The following is a 17,750-nucleotide window of genomic DNA, read 5'->3' on the forward strand; positions in this document are numbered from 1 at the left end:
CTGCAGTGGTATTGATTCGGATAATAAAATGGCAATCAGTATTCAATGAATTGGATAATTTTCTTAGGAACGTGAGAGCCTAGTGTCTATCTGCTTTTATGTCCGTGTTTTTATTTCAGCTCCCAGGACACCTTTCTTTCACAAACCATTAAGTTTCCTACTGTGAGGAAGCTTTGGATTATTTAGCTTATCATAAAACAGTCCATTCAGTATAATCTCTAAAAAGGTAGACCACATCTGAAACAATTTTTATTTATTCCTCTTTGTTATCGTAATAAAAATCATGTCTATTAGCTCTACAACTGCATGAATAAACATTTTTAAGAAAAATTTTCAGGCATCATGACTTTTAACTTTGTTTTTAGTCCCAAATCCATAGATTTATGTAGTATGATTGTTCTCACTTCTGAAACAAAACAAAATAATAAAAGTCTCCATATTGGAAACAGTAAATTGTTAGGAAAACAATAAACTTCATGGAATAACATCTACTAACATTTATAGCATCCAATTCACCATGAATTTTTACATTTAAATAATACCCACCAATCTTTTTTCAGCACAGAATTGCTGCTTTCAATAAGTCACTTTCATGGCTGCTATGAGCATGAATGGGGTTGGAAAACAGAATTCCAGGGAGACTTACTCTAACCTTTCTTTGTCATTTTTAAGGCAGATTTTAAAAGATTGCTTAGAACTTTGGGTAGTATTCTGCAGACCCTTACATTTTGCTATCAACACCTCTACTTGGAGAGTTTAGTCACAAAACCCAATGTGCAAAAAATTGGTCTAATTTTCTTTCCTCAAGTAAAGAACTCAATTTTCCTGGCCCCACATTTCCCAAAGGGTAACACTTCTGCCTGTAAAGTAGAAACCTAGTATACTTAACTTACCTCCTTCAGGGCTAAGAGAGGATGCCATCTAATCTGTTTTTTTTTTCCACAATACCTCTCTTAAATTTACCAAGTAACATCTCTGCCTATGACTGGATGTAAATCTGTTTGACTCAGGAGTAAAGATTAAGAAGTTCACTGTTCTATATATGTAATGAACCCACTTCAATTAAGCTTTATGTATAATATAATGAATATATTGAAACCCATTTTTTCATATACATATATGCATCTATCTATACCTTATCTATCATATATGTATATGTGTGTATATGTGTATATATGTGTGTGTGTGTGTGTGTGTATGTGTGTGTGTGAGTTTCATGTGTATATTGGGAGGAAAAGGGAAGGGCATTAACCAAAATGCAAAATGTAAAATAAGCTCACCAAATCTGAGTGAATATGTGTATATACAAGTACACATACACATAACACAGTTTTTTGAGATATAATTCACATAGCATATTTACTCTTTTAACGTGTACTATTCAGGGGGTTTTGATATATTCACAAAATAGTGCAAGGTATCAACACTAATTCCATAACATTTTCATTACTCCAAAAAAAGTATAGTATATCCATTAGTAATCATTCTCCCTCAGCCTCCTTGCCTACTTCCAGGCAACTACTAATCTATTTTCTGACTATGAATTTGCCTATTTTTGACATTTCAAATAAACGGAATCAAACCATATGTAGCCTTTTGGGGACAGTTTTTTTCACTTAGTATGATGTTATCAAGAATCATCCATTTGTAGCACTAATTAATATGTCATTCCTTTTTATGGCTGAATTCCTTTTTATGAGTTTTTGGATAATCCTCTTTTGTTTATTTATTCAATAGTTGAGGGATATTTGGTTAGTTATTATGAATACTGCTGTTACAAATATTTGCATTTAAATTTTTTTTTAAAGAGAGAGTGAGAGAGGAGAGAGAGAGAATTTTTAATATTTATTTTCTAGTTCTCGGCGGACACAACATCTTTGTTGGTATGTGGTGCTGGGGATCGAACCCGGGCCGCACGCATGCCAGGCAAGCGCGCTACCGCTTGAGCCACATCCCCAGCCCTGCATTTAAATTTTTAATGACATATGTTTTCTGTTATCTTGGAAATATATCTAGAAGTATAATCGCTAGGTCATATGAATTCTGTTTGAGTTTTTCAGAAAATTCCAAACTATTTTCCAAAATGACTGCACCAGTTTTTGATCCACTATGTTGGAGTGTTAGGCCTACATTAATCAATTATCAGTAAATGAATGAATTCAAACTAAAATGCGTCTTTACAAGAAAGGAAACAATCAAGGGCATAAAGACAAAGCACACAGAATTGGAGAAAATCTTTGCCACTTGCACCTCAGATAGAGCATGAATTTCCAGGATATATAAAGAACTCAGAGAACTTAAAACCAAATACATAAATGAATAAATGACAATCTATATTTGAACAAAGAATTTGAACAGGCATTCACAGAAGAAGAAATACACAAATGGTCAACAAATATATTTTAGAAATGTTCAACATCTCTAGCAATTAAAGATATGCAAATTAAAACTACACTGAGATTCCATCTCATTCCAGTCAGAATGGCAATTATCAAGAATACAAGTAACAGTAAATGTTGGTGAGAATGTGGGAGAAAGTATACATTCATACATTGCTGGTGGGACTGCAAATTGGAGCAACCACTCTAGAAAGCAGTATGGAGATTCCTCAGAAAACTTGTAATGGAACCACCTTTTGACCCAGTTATCCAGCTTCTCAGTATATATCCAAATAATTTTAAATCAGCATACTACAGGGATGAAGCCACAGCAATGTTTATAGCAGTTCAGTTCACTATAGCTAGGTTGTAGAATCAATTTGGTGCTCTTCATAGACGAATGGATAAAGAAGGATACACACACACACACACACACACACACACACACACACACAAAATGGAGTACTACTCAATCATAAATAAAGATGAGTTTATGACATTTTCCAGAAAAGTGGATGGATCTAAAGTCTATCATGCTAAATGAAGTAAGCCAAGCCCCCCCCAAAACCAAAGGTCAAATATTTTCTCTGATATGTGGAAGTTAACCCATAATAAGAAGGGGAAGGTAAGAGGAAGAATATAAATGCAGGTGATGAGATAATGGTAAATGGAGACCAGGGAGGGAGGATAAACCAAAGAAAGACACTGGAATAAATCTGACATGATTTCCCATGTTGTTTTTATGAAAACAACACATTAAGTCCCAGCAGCACCTACATCCATAAGAATGATACTCTATCTACTATAAGATATATTTGACATATTCCATGCTTGTATAATTAATGTCCAAATGGATTCTTCTGTCATTTATAACCAAAAAAAAACCAATATTTTTTTAAATGCACCATTTTATATTCGAACAAGAAAATTTTTAGGATTCCAATTTTTCCATATCCTCACCAATACTTGTCCATCTTGTGCAGTATCCTCAGTAGGTATGAAGTGGTATCTAATCAAGGTCTTAATGTGCATGATCTAATGAGTAATGGTGTAATTATGTTTTTTTTTTATTTTAATGTGACTGTTGACAACTCTTGTATCTTCTTTAAAGAAACAGCTACTCAAAGTCTCTGCCCATTTTTAGTGTGTTGTCTCTTCATTATTAAACTCTAACAACTTTCATGTTTTGAATACTACACTTTTATCACATATGCAAATTTTCCAACAATTTTCTTCAATTCTTTGTGTCATCTTTACATTTTTTAAATAGTGTCCTTTGAAATACATTTTTTTGTTTTTCGTGAAGCACAGTTTATTTTTCTTGTTATTTTTGTTGCTGTTCTGTTCGGTTGGTAGTGTTTTTTGTGCTGTCTTTAGGAAACCATTGCTTCAACCAAGGTCATACAGAAATATATTTGAGAATCTTATTTCTAATCTCTTAAGTATAGTTTTTTTTTTTTAGTCATTTTGAGTTAGTGTTTCCATGATGTGAGGAATAGGTTGTAAGCCTATTTTAATCACTCTCAACTTGGAGGAGAACAGAGGTTTGTTATTCACTAGTCCTCTCTCTATTTAACAATGAAATAAATAAATAAAATAAAACGAAAACATTAGAGTCACTAGCACATGTAGAATGCCCTGTGTGGACAAAGTACCTACTCTGAGCTTGTACTCATAAAAATAAGTGGGAGACCTACCTTTTCTGGCCACATTTTGTTTTGGTTTTTGTTTCTCTGGAGTTGGGGAATGCACTCCAGCCCTGTTGCATACAAGGCAAGCACTCTACCAACTGTCCTATATCCCCAGCCCCTTCTAATGTTTGCTTTTTAATAAATTCAGTCTTGAACTCTCCCCTGAGCTCCAGAGTTTTCCATGCAACTTCATACTGTCATCCTTAATTGATAATCATATGACCAAATCCAACAATGCCTTCAAACATAATGTGGTGAACGACCTTCATAATGTGCCGTATTCTAGCCCATGACCCTCTCACATCTGGAGAACAGACACAGATTGCCTCTGATTCTAATCTAATAGTTCATTTTCCATAAAGAAGCATGGTTAGTAAATTGCAAACACACAAACACATCACTGTACTGCTTGAATCACTTTAGTGTCTTCCTATGGAGTGTTTTTGCCTCTAAGAAGGAACAGGGATAAGACTGTAAATATTTTTGGTCATCACATGGGAGCAGGGGAGGGGTGGCGCTATTCGTGTCTAGTGGTCAGAGGCTAAGTATGCTGCTAAACATTCAGCAATGCCCAGGAAACCCAAAATGTCACTGATGCCAAGGCTAAGGTACTCCGTTTCAACTTAGAACAAAACACAAATTCCTTAACATGTGTTAGAGAACGCTGCCTAACTCTTGCCCAGCTATCCCAACTCACCTCGCCTTTTCCATCCTTCTCACTGCTCTCAAGCTTCTATCTATTTCTTTAATCTGCTAAACTATTTCTTGAAACAAAGCCTTTACAATATTTCTGTGTCTTAACTGAGATGCTCTTCCCCAGTTTGGGGTGGTTGGCTACTTATTATTACCCTGGTCTGGTCTTTTTGAAACATTACCTCCTTAGTGATTCAAACCCTCATAACCTCAGGGAAGAGAGACTGCCATGAGAAGGTAGTGTTTTACAAGAGTTGTTGCAAGGAGAACACTGGGCAAAAATTTGATAATAAAGAAAATAAAAGGTTATAGACCATCTTTATAAATAGCAGGTGTTGAATGCCTAAGACTGGAAGTGAATAAATGTTAATTCTTGGCTGGGAATTGATGGGTGAACATGGTGCAATGTCAGTAAGAGAACTGAGGATTCCACCTGGATGCAAGGTGGATGGGGACAATGACAAGGGAGGTGAGGAAGGTGTTTACACAGAATGGAAAATATGAAAAGAGACATTGAGAGGTATCTTGAAAGCACAAACTAGGCACAGTAGCACATGAATGTAATGCCAGCTGTTCAAGAGGCTGAGGCAGGAGGATTTCAAGTTCAAAGCCCAGTCTCAGCAACTTAGTGAGGCCCTAAGTAACTTAGAAAAAACTTGTCTCAGAAATAAAAAGGCTGGAGATATGGCTCAGTGGTTAAGCATCTCTGGGTTCAATTCTGGAATGGAAGGAAGGAAGAAAGGAAGGAAGTAACAGATGGATGGAGGGAAAGAGGGAGAGAAGGAGGAAGGGAGGGAGGGAAGGAGGCCTAGAAGAAAGGAAGGAGAAAGAAAGTACAGGGTGTAATTTCCAAAAAGAAATGATTCATAAAACCAAAGGGGTAGAGGATATGGACAGAGCCATATCTCAGAGATTCAGATCTTAAAGGCACTAATTCCTGTGGAAGGTTAGATATAATGTAGCTATTCCTTTGAGGACAAAAATAGAATTAAATGATAATCCATTTAGTAAAGAGACTTTTAAAAAAAAGACTATACACAGAAGTGGTAGAATAGTCATCACAAAAAAAAATAATTCCCCAAAGATGATGGGAAGAGATGGGAGAAAAAGGCTTCAGAATTTGAGCTAAAGTTAATCAAGAAGGTATTAAATAAAACTGAAGGTTCTTGGGAATGAAATCACATCAATTAATGGTGATTATCTGGGACACTCACTTTATTAACAGAGAATGATCCTAACACTGGGGCCAGGTTCAACAGGAAAAAATAAAGTGATGTTTGAGATTAGAGGCAAGAAAAAGAGTTGGCATTTATTCTGGGTATTTGCCATTGCCATAATAAGGAATTTCATATTGTACTTAGAAGTTGCAAGATTTCAAATAGTACAGATGCTCCTTGACTTAAGATAGGGTTAAGTCCCATAACTCCATCATAAACTAAGACTATAATAAGTCAAAAGTACAATTAATACCTCTGACCTGAGCATTGTAGGGCACCAACACAGTACCCTGTAGAGCGTCTCTGTGCCCCACATCATCACATTCCTGACCTGGAGGCATGGCTTCCTGCCTCTGCCCAGCATTGCAAGACTGTATCAGAGCCATTAAAATTTAAACCTTGAAGTTCTGAATGTGTATTGCTTTTGTGCTATTGCAAAGTGTAAAAATAAGTTAAGTCAAAGCATCACTAGTTGGAGACCATCTCTATAATAACAGCTTGTGAAAAACCTACTGTGCAAGTAAGGAGAGCTGATAATCAGGCAACGTTATGTGAAAGAAAGTGAGGAGCAAAGAGAAAGTGGACTCTTTTTTCCCTAAATCTAGGCAACAGTGATGATAAGAGAAGATGACTGTGTGTGAGAAAATTGACAGGGAATTGATCAAATTGGTGGTGAGCAATAGAAGTAAGACTTGGATTTAGTTAAGCAGCAAAGTAAAACTTTCAAGTCTATATAAACCAGACACCATGGTGAACTTGTAACTTGGAGCCTTTTATGGAAGGGATTCAGTGTTCAGAGCCAGGCCTCTTCCCTGCCTCAGTGTGGTGTGACTATGGGGCACAGCCTGGGTGACCTGCTCTGCTCCACACATTCTCCTCCAAGATGAAAACAGAATACTTTTGTTTAATTGCAATAAAACAACTCCCTCAGATATCCTTATTCTTTGAGTGTTAGATATCTTGTTTTCATTAAGTCCACTACTTTCCTTAAGCTGTTTTAAAGTTGTTCTTTGTTGATTCCCATTACACAAATACCATTTAAAAAAAAAAAAGACATGAGATTTGATTATCAGTTAAAATGTCAGCTAAACTGAAAAGACAGTGGGTGGAAAAACTTGAGAGCCACTTATGATTTTAAAAACAGTGCAAAGCCAGTTAATTAAATAAATGAAACATCACATTAATTTTGCCATCTAAATAAGAGAAATGATATTATAGATGGTCCTTCCAAGGTTGAAATTATAATTGTTCATAATTCTGACATGTCCTCATGGAACACATGACCCACTGTAAAGAGAATCTGGACTAGATGTACTTAAGGTGTAGATCTCACATCAATGAAAAGGTCATGAGGAACTTTGGAATTCTTGTTCACAGATGTGTGGTGAGTTTTATATAAAGTAAAAAATTAACGTTCAGTTGATATCTAGAGAACATAATATCAAGGCGTTTGGTAAAATTCACAAGTGATAGGAGTAGCATTACTTTTCTGGACATAAAGTTCTCATATAATGAGGTCATTCTTGAGAGTACAGTCTTTCCTTTTAATATTAGTTGTTTGCAAGCTTTTCCTTAAGCTAGATTAGATTCACATATTTTTCAATCATACAGACAATTGCTTCTGAGCCCTTGGGACCCCTGTCAGTAAGTACTTTCTCCGATCTCCACATTCTGAGAGTTCTGAAGGAAGATCCATGCTTATTCAACTATAGAAGAAATATATTTGGCCATTTAAAAATTATATTTTAAACTCCCCAAAGGTAAACAAAGCAGATCTGTCCATTATTAGCAGCCTGCTCTTTCTTCTGCATATTACACAAATACATATCATTATCAAGATGTATGGATGTAATTTTCCAAGAAATAAACCATTAAAGTAATGTGTATAGATGAAACACTCTAGAAAACAACACTAGCACCACAGGAGAGAGTGAAATATGATTTATGTCAATAAATTCATAAATGGCATTGCTTATCATTTTATTATTTAGTATCTATTCAATATGGACAGTATGCTAAAAGCTATCTATCTAAACAAAATATTGCACATTATCACACATTTCCTCTAGGAACTTACATCACAAATGATCTAAAGAAAGAAATTTTGGAAATCCAAGGCCTATGGTGTTTAAAACATAATAAAAATAATAAAATGCAACTTTCAATATGGAAGATTCATCTACAATTTTATGAGATTTCGTAAAACTGAAAAAAGCAAAAACTAATATAAAGGAATAAAATTTTAAATCACATTATGATTCAGTTAAAAATCACACATTAGGAAAGAAATGTTTACTCAGAGTACTCGGTCTGAAGTGCACAATATCCACTTGTGCACATAAGTGGCAAACATAAATCCATTTCCTAGATATGTAGCTAGAGATGAGAATCAGGTAGCAAGAAAGATAGTTATGAAGTTTCTGAATTGTATTTTAAAGGACCATTTCCAAAGTTAATTGAGGACTCTTTTCTGTTTTATTTATGATCGTAATTAACCATAAACAATGAGTGCAAATCCAGTTCATTAATAATGATGTGTCAACAACTGACACCAACATTTCAGTGTCATACCATATGGATTTGTCACTCATACCAGGTGACCATTGAAAGTTTTCCCTGTCAGTGCCAGAGACCCAGATGAAGGAGCAGCCCCCATTTGGGACAATATTGGTCTTGTAGAAAAAAAATAAGAGAAGATCAGTATGGAAACTGCTGAAAGGGCAATATTTCAGAGAGGTGGGTAAGTAAAATTTTCACATGGGAAAGGAAATCTCATAGGGAGGAGTACAAACTATATATCAAGCTTCTCCAATATACTAGTGAAATCTTTAGTTGACACCATAATTTGAAGGAGGACACAGAGTATCTGGACACAGATATTAAAATAGAAACAGGTCAACTGTCTTCTTAATTACTTCCAACCAATCTCCTAGATTAATAAATTGTTTAATTTTTACTGTCTCTGTTTTAATGAAACCCATCATCTCTGCAGTTATGTCCTTTCCTTATAATTCTGCTCTGCCTTCTGTTTATGTCTTCAGGGTAGAGTTTGACTTCACTGCTCTTTCCTGATAAATCTGGCTGGAAAGTCTCAGACTAAGAGACTCCATTTCTAGCACATAAAATGCATTTCTATACCACATCAAATGACGCTTTTCTTCAAATCTGTTTAAAGAATAAGTTTTCAAAGCAAATATCTCATAATCAATAGTGTACGGTTAAGAAGCATTCTTTCTGAATCTCTCTCACTTAACGTCTTCTGCTCATAATTTTACAGAGGTAGTCTGATTCTGGACTGGAATCTGTTGAACTGTCCAGGAAAACTTATATCTACTTACCAAATTACTTAGAAGTAATTTTAATATAAAAGTGAATAAGGATTAATACATCTGGAAAAATGTGCCAAGGGCTCAGTGCCAGCAGAGAGGGCAAATTAAAGAATATAAAAAATAAAATGGAATAAGGTTTAAGTGGTTCCTTGTACATAACTCAAGTTTTGCATTTGGACTCCTTTTTTAATGACAACATCTATAATAGTTTAAACAAAACATCGTGATTTTGTCCATCACTACATAACCTTAGCATCAGTGAGGGACATTAAGCCCTGATGGCTGGAAGGGCTTTCTGCAGAGCAGGTGACACTGTTCCTTGTCTCTAGCCATCCTGTCTGCAGAAATCAGAAAAAGCTCCACTTTATTCTGTACTGTAGAGTACAGCCTCAAAAACACAGTCTCTTTTAAAACCATTTGGATCATGTTAAAGGAGAGGAGGGAGTTTTGCATTTCACAGGGGGATGTGAACAATCATAGGTAAATGATTAGATTATGAGAGCTGCACTCTAATCTGTCCATCCTGGTTTAAATGGACTGACTGGGTGGTAACTGTAGGCAGGGAGCCATGACTGGAGGAGGAGGGTCCCTGGCGCATATGCCTGGACAGGGTTCACCTCTCTGCAGCCCCTTCCACCTCTCTCCCTTTCTCTGCTTCCTGACCCTGCCATGGGCTCAGCACCTTTCCTCTACCGGTCTCTTCTGCCATGATGTGCTGTCTCACACTGCGCCCAGAGCAAAGGAGTCAGCCATCTATGGACTAAAACCATGAGTTTCAAATAAATTTTTTCTCCTCAGAGTTGTTAATCTTAGGTATTTTTGTCTCCGTGGTACCAGTTGGTTGCAGATCAGGAACAGGTTCATGTTCTTGGGTGTTGAAGATTAAACACCTGGGAGACACCAAGGTAAGCTTCCAGAGCAAGTTTTATTTAAGAAAGTGATAGAGACAGACTTCTCCAAAAAGAAGGGGGACCTTGGAGCCAAGAGCTCATAGGAAGGAGTGAGAGACTGACTTTTTTTTAAAAGAGAGTGAGAGAGAGAGAGAGAGAGAATTTTAATATTTATTTTTTAGTTGTCAGCAGACACAACATCTTTGTTGGTATGTGGTGCTGAGGATCAAACCTGGGCCACATGCATGCCAGGCGAGCGCGCTACCGCTTGAGCCACATCCCCAGCCCCTAGAGACTGGCTTTTTTTAGACTCCAGAACACCCCTCTTAAATCCTTATCTTCTGTTTCTTCCCTGAATATGTGACCAAGGGCAGGAGCACAGAGGTTAGTTGTTAGTGCCTCAGAGTGCTGAGGAATATAATAATGGGGGTTATCCCTTAACAACTCTTTGATAAACAGTCCACTCTCTCTACCTCTATCTATTCATTACATACACTGACTATCTAACCTCTGCTCCTGCCTCAGTTTGCTGAGGAATGTGACATATATCCTATCCACTTAGGCCTGGCAGAGCTTCACAGACAAATTGCTTTTGGAAAAGAAGGCATGTGAGCTCAGCACAGTGACCATTTATAGAATGGCTTTATAGAATTATTCTCTTATCTTTGTGTCCCCTCCACTCCCATCTATCTGTCCCCTAACATCAGTGATGAAAGCTGATGAAAACAGAAATTGGTACTGAGAAGCAGGTTGTTACTGAGACTAATCTGACCATGAGGTTCAGAAACCCCTGGGAGTTATTTGTGGGAGGAGTGTGGAAAAGTTTTGGAAATGCAGGCTGGAAAAGCTTTAAAATGTGGTAAGCAGAGCTTAATAAGTACTTCTAGTTGGAGCCCAGAGGACCAGAAAACTGATAGACATGCAGACTGTGCTCATGAGATTTCAGAGGAACATGAGGATTCAGGGGTGGAGGTGGAATTAGACTAAAGGTCATTTGTGTTGTATTTTGGTAAACAACTTGTCTACATTTTGTCCATGTCCTGGGACTTTGAGTCAGACTGAATTTAAAGATTATTGACCCATCAATCTGGTGAAATTTTAAGTATTTGGTATGTGGCATGGATTTTCCTGGTAACTTTTAGCCAAGTTTACTATATAAAAATCAGGAGAAGAAAGCCGTGTTGAAGGATAAAAAAAAAAAAAAAAAACTTGCAGTTTAACCAGAAAAGTGCTTATAAAACTGAGACCAAGGAAAGAGGGATTGTTAAAGATATTGTGACCATGAAAGAGATGGTAAGTATTTTGAACAGAGACAACAGAAAAGATGGCTTGAGGGTATCTCGGGAACCTATAAGACTAAACACACTGCAGGCTCATGAAGGTAGAAGATGAAATTCCTTTGAAGTCATGGGGGGGTACCCTAAGTAGGAGACACCTCATTAGTCAAACTATAATGTTTGGCCTCTGCATTTAGTTCATCTCCAAGAGTCCTCGGAAGTTGTTTCCCTTTTCTCAGGCACTCTGACACTTACAGGCTGCTCATCCAGGATCCCCAGGAGCTCAGCTACTGCAGGAGTTAGCAACAGTCCTTGGTGTCACCCACTTGGTGCTGGTCCTGCAGAAATGCAGGAAGCTGGAGTTAAGGGGTCATGGAGGCTTCTAAGAAGATTCCAAAGGAAGACCTGAGAGGCCCAGCTAAGGGTAGTGGGGTTGGAGTCCCTGTGGGCTGCCCCTGAGAGGGCACTGCATAAAACTGTGAAGGTGAAGCAGGAAGGAGCTGGAATGGGGAATCCAGGAATTAAGTGATGCCAGTAATATGGACTGTGTTCCAAGAACAGCTGCTAACTGCAGAGAAAGCCATGCTAAAATAGAGGACATGCACAATGCAACTGGCAAGGTCATAGAGACAGCGCTGCCCGAGCCCTTTGCAGAGCACGTTGTACAGAATGTCTCAGGTGCTACCAAAGGGGTTATAGCACCCGTTTTCCCAGATGGGTTTCGGTCTTGCTTTGACCTCAACCCTCCTTTCTGTGCCCCTATTCCTCCCTCTCGGAAATGCTTCTTCAGGGGCCACTCTACATTGGATATATGTAACTGTCTTTTGATCTTACAGGGGCTCACAGTCAAGAGTTTGCCTTGAACCTCCGAGGAGATATGGACTTGGACTCTTGGAGATGGATTCAATGAAGAGGCAAAACATTATAGTTTGGCTAAAAGGTGTTCCCCAAAAGCTCCTGTGTTCAAAACAGAATTTTCTTAGGTGAAATAATGACATTGAAAAAGTACAGCTTCATCAGTCCATCCTCATTTAAATAGACTCACTGGGTGGTAACTGCAGGCAGGTAGGGCATAGCTAGAAGAGGCCGGTCACTGGAGCAAGCCCTGGAAGGGTTCCTCTCCCTGGAGCATCTTCCATCTCCCTCTCTCTCTCTCTCAGCTTCCTGACTCTCCCATGAACTCAGCAGCTTTCCTCCACTGAGCCTTTTTGCCACGTGCTGCCTCCACCTTGAGTTCCAACCAACCATGGACTGAAACCATGAGTTCCAAATAAACTTTTCCTCCAAGTTGGTTCTTGTTGGGTAATTTAATGTCAGCAATGAAAAGGCCATTAAAACAGGATGATTGAGAGGAGCTATGATACTGACAAATGCTTTGTTTAAATTATCAGCATACTATTGCCCAACATTATCTACTAATGTTAGGAAAACATCAAAACAGGGAAACAAATCTGCTCTTCACAGGTCAGCTGCAGGCCATTGTGTGTGTGTGTGTGTGTGTGTGTGTGTGTGTGTGTGTGTGTGTTTCTGTTTGCATAACCAGGCTTTTATTAAGTTAAAAGAGCATCTGTCCTCATTACAACTTTGACTTTCAATATCAAATTTTTTTTCCTCACCCTGATTGTCCCATCTAAGTCGCCCTTCTTAAATCTTGGTCTTTGCTCAACAATTTCATTTTTAGTATATTTTGGACTCTGTTGTGCATCAGCATCACCTGTGCACTGGGAATAGAAAATAAACCAGGTCAACAATATCCTTGATCTTTATCCCATGTTTGGGAATAGCAGCAAAGTACAGGAATAGTGAAGAATATTTGAAAGAGGAGTTCTACTGTAATTAGATTCAATTTTTTAAACATTTACTCCATTCAGGGAAAAAAAAAGGGGGGAGAAGTATAGGGAAGTAGATTACTAAAGAGAAAAAGGCCAAAATGGTTTTGGTACACTTGCTTTTATACCAACCATTTTCATCCTGTCCATTGTGTTGAGTATAATAGCTTTTTGCTGGGATTTTTAACATGAATAAGGCTGATTTACTCATTAGCCTATAAAATAACTTTTCTCATTATCTCCTATCCACTTTCCATACCCCAGCTTATCTTCACCAGGTACTCTTTCTCCAAACATCAGTTCATATTCCCAATCACCTCATAAGCCTTCCTGAATCACTTCTATCTACATGTATCTCTTCCCATTCATTACAATGTAATCAAATACTACTTGGCATTTTTTTTTTTATAACAGAGGCATGTTGCTTGCCAATGTTTCCCATCCCCTATGGTATAAGAATGAGTCTCACACCTTGTTTTATTTCTATATCATATGGCTCTAGAAAACAAAATAATCACCACTCGGTGAATATTTTAGTATCACTGTGCAGATGAACTCTTACTTAGATAAAAGTACATCTCAGCAAAGTCTGCTTGGAAGCCCTGAGACATAAGGAGTCTTGGTTATATACAGCACCAGCCTACCACTGAGTGGGGGTAGTCTCTCTAAACTGGCTGCCTGGCTAGAACACGGGTATGAATGAAACAAACAAATCAATAAATTCAATATATATAAGCTGCTGAGCAGCAAATAAAAAGTCAACATAAGTGAAGTGGCAATTGTTTTTCATACAATTCTTGGTCATAAATTATTCTTTGTAGTATCATAACCAAGACGACCAAGGTAAATTATTTTTATACAGAAATTTCAGGTTGAGGTCATCTGTTATTTTTCTTAAAAATGCTTAGAAGTGATAAAAGCAATAAATTTCAAAGACAGGCATGCCTTCATTAATAATGGGGACATTTCCTGAGGAATGCATCTTTAACTTAATTTGATGCTTGTGGGAACATCAAATCACATATTTACACCAACTGAAATGACATAGGTCAATCACTCACAGTAGTCTTTTGATATAATCAAGACCTGTACTCATATTTGATCTATACGTCTGCTGCCAGTATAATAAAGCATAGTGTTTTGCAGTAAAGTTTTGATTTATAAGTAGAAGAGCACATTCTAATGATAGAAAGTATAACATAAGGAATACATGAACTAGCTAGATATCTGCTTATTATCATTATCAAGTATCACATACTACACATAATTGTATGAGTTATACTTTTATATGACTGGTGGCGCAATAAATCTATGTAACACCAGCATCACCATGAACACATGAGTAACACATTGCATTATAACATAATAATATGGCTACAAAGTCATTAGGCAATAGGAGTTTTTCAGCTCCATTTCATCTTATGAAACCAATGTTTGTCTATATGATCCCTGCTCAACTGAAACATCATTACACAGCATATGTCTGTCCTGATGATTATGAGGAGGAGAAGGAGGAGGAGAAAAAAAGAGGGTATTGTGCCTACTAGGTTTCAGGCTTTGTTCTAATGACTTTATGTACCTTATGACATTTAATCCTTTCAACATTATTTCCACTTTACATATGAAGAAAATGTGTCACAACAAGTTTAAATAACTTGGCCAAGGCCACATACCCAAACATAAATATGGGATATGACTCAGATACCCAGACTTTAGGACCCAGGCCCATTATTCTCCAACACACTCATTACTTAAACCTCTCAGTTATAAAAAGATATGTCTGTGCTCACTGTCATGTCAGAAATCAGCAAGAGCTATTATGAAAAGTATTTGTCATACCCCTCATTAGAAAAAGCCTTTTCCGTTGATTATATACTTGCTGAGGGTATAATATTAAAGACTAAGGATGGTGATAAATTCACAGAGGCACATAAGTGAATTTAACTGTTCTCAGAAATTAAGTGAAATATTTTGCAAACAAAAAATGATTTTACTTTCCTGAATATATTTTTACATAATGTAATGAAAATAAGACAAAAATATTGCTTACTGGATGCTAGCTATAATTTGATACTTTTTTAGTAAAACCAACAAAAGAATCACATTTCCCAGGGACGGCTGTCAACATGGTTCTGAGACATTTGTAGACAGCTTTCAGGGTGTTATGAGAAAGTGATAAATAAAAGTGTACTTAAATCAATAGAAGTAAACACAAAAAGCATGCTTGCAGACCTTGGAATTTCAAAGAACTAAACATAATTGAATTTTATTTATTGTGTTTTTCAAATGAAATGGCCAAGTTACAGAGAGAAGTATTTGGTTATTGAAGACAAAACTAAAGATATCAATATAGCACAGAGTTCATTAGAACAGGCAATGGAAGAATGTTATTGGATCCACAAATCAATAGAAAAAGTAATACTATTCTGCTTCAGATACCAGAGGAACAGTCATTTTATTTCCCACCTTGGTAAAGTGTTGTTGGTTTATTATTGCTCTTCTCAAAGATAACTTTCTTACCTGTACTTTTAATCTTCTTGAAGATTAATATTTTTTCTAAATTTGCTTTTTGCCTTTTCTTGGATTTTATATTACTTAATTAATCAATCTCTCTCCCTCTCTGTACCCACAAACTGCCCCCCAATATGAGTTTTCATAGTGGAATCATCACTTTTATGAGTACTTTTATAAGTACTGCTCAAAACTTTTTCTCTTAACTTTTATAGTCATCCTGTTTTGTTTGGTTTCCAAAATACATGGCTTAGTTTTAACATAAGAATCTCTTCAAATGCTTAAAAATAAAATGCAGACTCATTAGGAGAGTTATAAGAAAATAGACTACTTTTAAAAAATCAAAGTACTAGGGAGGTAATAAGTAGTACCACAGAGGGCTTTTAGCATTCCCACTAGAGCATCGCTGCAAGTCCACTGTATTGGAAATAGCAGACGACACCTAAAAATTGAAGCTTTTGTGAAAATTCAGCCTGAAATCCAAGAGTTTGAGAAAAACCTCCATCCTCATCATGTTTTTAAGTGTCTTGTCTTGTACACTTTTACTCAGAAACAATATTTTTTTTCAATCTTGCCTTTTTAAAGTATATAAAAATGGTATTCTATTGTGCGCAATCTTCTGAGATTGGCTTTTTATCTCAACACCATGTTGAAGCACACAGTTACAACATATTCACTTTCATGGACATATCAGATTTCATCATGTGAATATATACCACAACTTATGTATGAGTCTTTCTGTTGATGGGCTTAGAGCTGTTGCTCCTTTTTTTTCCTGTTATGAACAAGATCACTATGAAAATTCTTACACATGTCTTTCAAACACATGTAATTGCTTATATGAAGATTTTGTCTGAAAAGGGGATAATTGCTGATTTATAGGCTATGAGAATGTCTAATATTAAAAAACAATGCCAAATTGGTTTTCCAAAGTAGTTGTACAAGTTTCCACTCCAACTAGGAATCTGAAAACATTCCCATTGATTCCCAACCATACCAATATGTGGTATTTCCAAAATCTTTTATGTGAATCATTTCTTTTGAGTGATATCTAGGTAAGGATTTGGTGACTCACACATTATTTGCATTTTTAAAAATTGTTTTTAAGTTGTAGTAGGACACAATGCCTTTATGTTATTTATTTATTTTTATGTGGTGTTAAGGATCGAACCCAGCACCTCACATGTGTTAGGAGAGCCCTCTACTACTAGCCACAACCCCAGCCCCCAGTATTTGCATATTTAACAGATATCACCAAATTATTTTCCAAGTCAGTTTTTTGAGCTTACATTTTCACCATTAATTTACTTTAACATTGTTAACTCACCAGCATCTTAACATACAAGGCCTCCTTTTATTTATAATTATTTTCTGTACATTCTTTCTTGTTTAATGGATGAAATGTCATTCTTTATTTGAGAACAGTTATTTTTTATAAACTGTTTTTATTGTTTCTCTTTAATTTTTTTTTATTTTTAGACAGCATCTCACTAAGTTGCCAAGGCCTGCCTAAAGTTTATGATTCCCCTGACTCAGGATCCAGAATAGATAGCATTATAGGAATGCACCACTACACACTGCTAAGATTCTGTTTTGTAAAATTAGACTATTGCTCTTTTTTTTTAATATAAACTTCCATCTTTTTTAAAATTGGTTATTCAAAACATTACAAAGCTCATGATATATCATCTTTCATACATTTGACTCAGTTGGGTTATGAACTCCCATTTTTACCCCAAATACAAATTGCAGAATCACATTGGTTACACACTCACATTTTTACCTAATGGCATATAAGTGACTGTTGTATTCTGCTACCTTTCCTATCCCCTACTATCCCCCGTCCACTCCCCACCCATCATCCCTCTCTACCTCCTCTGCTGTTGTTCAATTCTCTCCCTTGCCCCCCCTTTCTCCTGACATCTTCTTCTATGT

This window comes from Ictidomys tridecemlineatus, chromosome 14, assembly GCF_052094955.1.
Source record: "Ictidomys tridecemlineatus isolate mIctTri1 chromosome 14, mIctTri1.hap1, whole genome shotgun sequence".
Lineage (NCBI taxonomy): Eukaryota > Metazoa > Chordata > Mammalia > Rodentia > Sciuridae > Ictidomys > Ictidomys tridecemlineatus.